Raw genomic sequence first — 5,826 nt, 5'->3', positions numbered from 1 at the left:
GACTTGATACACTCCTGTCAATGCACTCTCCAAAGGAAATTCCAGCTGCCTACTTCACGTTGATGATGAACCATGAGAATCAAAGGCATGCCAGATCGAAAGACTAGGCACTGATCATAGAGCTGTTCTTTGAAGATTCACAAAAGGTTGTGGTAGTTTCTGGTGAAGTCCTAAACAAGTGGTTCACACACATCACATAACAGATCTCAAGGTATGAAAGCCGCTTACTTTAAGAAGTAAAATTAATATACAAGTGCTCTTGATGGTCTATTGCTTTTCTGGTTCCCTCACTTCCTGTGATCAACTATGTTTTGGATGTCTGAGGTTGTGTATAAAAGGCTGAAAAGGAAAAATGTGTTGCAAAATCAATGTTTTGTAGTTAAATTCATATGATTGATTGTTGAACCACGAGGCTGATTGTAAATATTGTTGATAAGAAATGTTTGTATGTTTTCAACAAGTGTGCACTGATGTGTGTGTTAAGTGTTTCAGGTTTAAGCTTTTTTTGTTTCGGCCCATAGGAATGATCATGACTATCTAAGAGGTAAACTCCAGAAAGCAGCAATGGATCAAGGGTCTAACATCTTTAGTGATGGATTGATCATGGAAGTAAGATCAAAGAGCTGTGTGTTCATCTAACTATTTGGGTGAATATAAGTGTCCCATGAGTACTGAAGGGTTGGAAGTAGTTGTTACTGCAACCTGGTTCAAGTTGTGAAAGAGCTTCAGAGGATTGTTGTTGAGTCATCATGCGTCTGAGGATGATTCGAAGGACTGATACTCAGTTTGTATCGATATAATGAGTATAGTGTCAGTTCCATGATACGAAGGAATGGAGCTACATCTTCCAGAGGCTGATGAGTGTTCCTACGCAGAAGATTGTGCTTGCAAGTTGTTATCATGTCAGTACAACAGGTGGTCGTTCATTTGAGTTCCATCTTTGATCAAAGTATTTGATGCAAGGGACTGTTACCAGAAGATGGATTGTGCTACGAAGCAATTGTCTATGTCCCACCAGCTGTTTGACATGTGCAGTATCGTCTGTATCACCTAGAAGACATCTTCTTGAGTTAAGAGAGAATCTGCAGAAGTGGGTTGATACTTCAGTGTCGTGAAGTCAACAAAAGAGTGACAGGAGATCATCTCACCCTTGTTGACCTACAGGTGCATATGATTGTACATGTTATCAGCAATGAAGACAGAGGTGTGATACTCTGCTGTTAGGATCGTGATACATCCATTGAAGAACGAACATTTGTGGTTGGGTTCACAGATGATGTATGAAGATGTTTGAAGCTGTTGGGCTTCTGAAAAACTGTGTCTGAGATTAAGCCTTACTTATCTAACAGTATATGTGATTTGTGGGGCTAATCTGTCAACTGTCAAGGGTTTGATCAAGATAGTGATTGTTCTTGTAAGGAACTGTGCATTTGGAGTCTCACAAGACCGATCAACACTCTGTTTGATTATGATGGAGTAAATGGCTAGACGGGTATTAGACATGTGAGACTGATGATAGTTGAGTTAACAGATGATCATATGTTTGAGTTCCCTACAGATGACGAATTGGAGAAGTGATATGTGCTTAGCTCATCTGATTAGTGAAGCAGAAGTTTGAAAGCATAGATCATGATACACAAGATGCTATTTTTCCTGCAAAGCTTGTGTATGGTCACATCCACACTGTGATTCGACCAAAGTGCTATCTGCTGTTCGAATTCTCGGCTACCAGTGTCCTATTTCCCAACATCCAGTTGTGGTTGCAAGGATAGTCAACATGCCTACAAACAAGAAGCTGTTTCAATAGGCGGCTTGACTGAGTATCAAAGTGCTTAAGGATGCGAAGCACTGTTAGCAGGTAAGTGATTCCCATAACTCAGTATATTGTTGTGATAATGATTCTGGTTTTGCTTTTTGTTCAACGCCTAATGATAAGGAGTTCTGTACTTATGGGGGAGAATTCTTGAAGCTACTTGGTTTAGCGGGAGAATCATTGTTTATGGGGGAGACTTAATTTATTAATTGGTTGATCTTAGGATGGTGGTGGTTATTGATCTTAGGTTGTTAATGATTGAGAATATGCCAATTGATTAAGTCTGGATTAGAGAATTATTAAGAACATGGTTTCCGCTGCAGCCCGCTGGGGTTTCTGATTGTTAGGTTCTTATGCATAATTCTGTTTGAACAAGCTGTTGGTTAATTTTGCTAGATAATGTCTGATGTTTTGTCTAGTTGTTGCTTGTTCTGTTTTTGGCTTGTGTTTGTTGGAGTGTCTTTTCAGGTTGAACCAGAGAGATGCTTGAGTATCAAACTCAGTCAAAAAGGGGGAGATTGTAAATGCAGATTCTGGAACAACTCGCTGTGAGGAACAAGTCGTTGTGCCGAACAGAGCGTTGTGCCAGTCAGGAAGCTGCATCAGATCACAGACGCCCGAGTTGCTGACATGGATGTGTGAGCTGACGTGGAAAGACGTGAGTGGATGTGATGATGCGTCAAGGAAGGCTGTTGACGTGGTCTTGAAGATAGAGACAAGATTGTACTTGGAGATATGGAAAATATTCTCTGCGATAAATAAGGAAAGGATAAGCTTGAGGAGCAAGCAGTTTCCGTTTGTCTGGAGATATGAAGAATATTCTCCGCAACAGTTAAGGAAAGGATAAGGCTGAGAAACAAGCAGTTTCCTTATCCCGTGATACTTGGAGATTCGCCTTCTAGGGTTTCTCAAATCGTGTATATATATTCTAGGAGTAGGCCACGAGCCAATTTGAGCACTCTAGAATATTGATACAGTTGTAAACTTCGAAGCCACAAAAATAAGGCTTAGAAGGGGTGTTCCCAGTTCTCTGTGACGTTAATCAGGGTGGTGATTAAGTGCGCAGAGAATTGTTTTTTCTTTCTCTTAGATCTACTCTGGTGAGAGTTTAGATAGAAAAGAGAGAGGGTGAGTTTTAATCTCTCAGCTAAAAAGAGAGAGGGTGAGTTTATTCTCTTAGATCTACACAGGTGTGTGTTTAGATAGAAAAGAGAAGAGGGGTCAGATTCATTCTTAGTCGGGTTCAATCCTATTGGGTAGGATAGGTTGAGTAAGGGCCGAGACAAAATTGTATCCTTGTAAAAGATAAATTTTGTTAATAAGATTGAATAGAAAAGCGTTGGCTTGGCGCGTTCCAAGTGTGAATCAGTGTGTTGTGCTTCTCTATACCCTTTCAAGAGAGAGCTAAAGAGATTGCAGGTAACAAGCACTCAGAGAACACTGGCAATACCACTTCTGGCCATGTTATCATATTCTTTTTCCTGATAAAAAACGCACACTGTTTAGCTAATTGCATTATCGCTGACACTGCAAATTACTACCATCATACATTATTACTGAAACCTTACTGTGAGGTGCTTCATAAAACTTGACTATATATTTATCAGATTCTCCAGCGTGAAGGTGAGTGAGAATCAGTATGTTTCCACCCTGAAGAAAGGCTGACTAGGATCTATCAGCTTCTCTCTACAGAAACGAGCTAACAGCCTCCTTAAAAGTGTTGCCTGCCAGTATAAGGACGGCGATGTATTTCGATATAGAACCAGCTCAAATAATAGTAAAAGAGCTCTCATTGCTAGTTACTGTTCTAAATTCTTAACCAAGAATTGTTATGTGTGACTGGGAGATCCCTTAAGACCATCTTTAGTGGTGGGTACTTCTCCAAATTCTTCTAATAAAAATTAATAAAAAAATACAAAAAAGAGAAAAAAAAAGGAAGGAACGTTTTTGCAATTATCCAGGGTAGTAACGGTTCTCTTACATTTTAAACACCTGTCAGTTTTTAATTAGTTAATATTAAAATATTAATTTTTTGTTTTTGTTGAGTAACGATGAGGCCGTTCTCTGATAATGATGCTCTAAATATACTGCTAAAATTTTCAACTATTTTGGAAAAGAATATAGAGCAAGTGTGTATTCTGCAATTTTTGCTCTCTCCAGGCTAATGTGATATGATTGTTATACTTCCCACAGTTTAACAACACTAAATACGCGCAATGCAATGAATGCCAAAAAGAAACGTAAGAGAAAATTAAAAGACCTGTTTGGTGCAGCCAAGGGGTTTCATCTGCAGGGTAGAAGTAGAGAACAACAGGCTTGCCTTTATACTTTTTGAGGCTCACCGGCTTTCCGTTCTGATCCTTTAATGTGAAGTCTGGTGGAGTCCGTCCCTTGTTAACCTGCTGTTCACAAAACATCACAAAGATAAAGTTTAAGAGAGTTCAATGATCGAATAAATGAGAACTTTATAATCAAGAAAGTCTATTGTTTATTATCTTAATACTCAAAAACATATGTAAACCATTGGCAGAATGCAAAAGGCACCGTCACTACTATGCCTTGTGGTAACACATTTGATGGAAAGTTTATGAGTTGTCTTTCTTCTGCCAGACTTCTCCGCTTGTATTTATCCGAATCAATGGTTACATCATAATCTCTCCTTTGTTCCTTCCTCATTCCTCAATTAAAGACCTCAAACACTTAATAATAATCTTCTTTAATTTGTTTTTTTTTGCAGGTTGGCTGTTGTAGTAACGCCATTAATTTCTCTCGGCTCATAGATTTAGGGGGTGTATTGAACTTTATATTTTTTTTTCTTGTAAACCAATGGGCCACAACTGGCCGGCCCATTAGCCAAATTCCTACATTCGTGGAAGCCGGGACTCGATTCCGGGTGTGAGGGTGCCTTCTACAAATGGACTTACCTCCTGCCACTGCACTTTATATTTTAGAAGATTTTGGAGTATTCTTAAAATCACATGTTATTCAACTAATGATTTTTTAAAATCTTCCAAAATCTTTTGTTATTGAACTTGACATTTATTAAAATCATTCAAAATCATTCACAATCTTTTGTTATTCAATTAAAAATTTGTAAATTTTACTTCAAATTTACTGTTATTCAAAATTCCACAATACTTTATAATTTTTTTTATGAAAACGATTCTAGGAGATTTCATAGCTTATTTTAGTNGACCTTGTTGGAGATGAGCTAAAGTTGGAACATAACAGACGAGTAAGCATTTAGATCCTGCATCATGATGATCCACTCCCATGTGTTTATCCTTTCCGACAATGTGTAAGAAGCTGTTTGAGTTNTACTTTATAATTTTTTTTATGAAAACGATTCTAGGAGATTTCATAGCTTATTTTAGTTGAAAAATGAGTTACAAAATCACACCTTTAGAGGTGAAACTTTGAAAGATTTATCAAAAAAAAAAACAAGTTGTGTTCGGGCAGAAAAAAAAAATTGTGTCACAAAAAAAACTGCAGAAATATAACTCTAATTCTGCTACATACCTCAATCAATAGTAATATGATCGATTCTCGGATTCTGGGACTTCCTGGGAAATCAAAATCGTCTAGATTGGGAAGAGAGGGAAAGGTTCTGTGATGGTTCGATGTGTCTAAAATACAACTTTCATGGTCTCCTTTAAAATCACCGTAGTGTGAAGCACCAATCTTATAGGACGAACTCTAGCGAGTACCCGTCAACTTCCTACTAGCCACGTACAATTTTAATTGATGGAGGAAATTGTATGTATAGGATGAACTCTTATCTCTCACCATTATAATATCAAATTCCCAAAATTCAGTTTGTCATCCGTAAAAGTTTTAAAATTTGCTATAGGCTGGTCATAAAAGTGCATCAATGCTCTTAAAACAACTAACTTTTGCTACAGATTCCACATCGAAGCCGTAGTTAGTTGCATTGTTTGAGATAAGAGATCATCACCAAGTAACAACAATAAGGACTCCGACAAAGCACAATCAAGTTGAATCTTCATTGGCGT

This window comes from Camelina sativa, chromosome 9, assembly GCF_000633955.1.
Source record: "Camelina sativa cultivar DH55 chromosome 9, Cs, whole genome shotgun sequence".
Lineage (NCBI taxonomy): Eukaryota > Viridiplantae > Streptophyta > Magnoliopsida > Brassicales > Brassicaceae > Camelina > Camelina sativa.
This window is presented reverse-complemented; position numbering follows the sequence as displayed.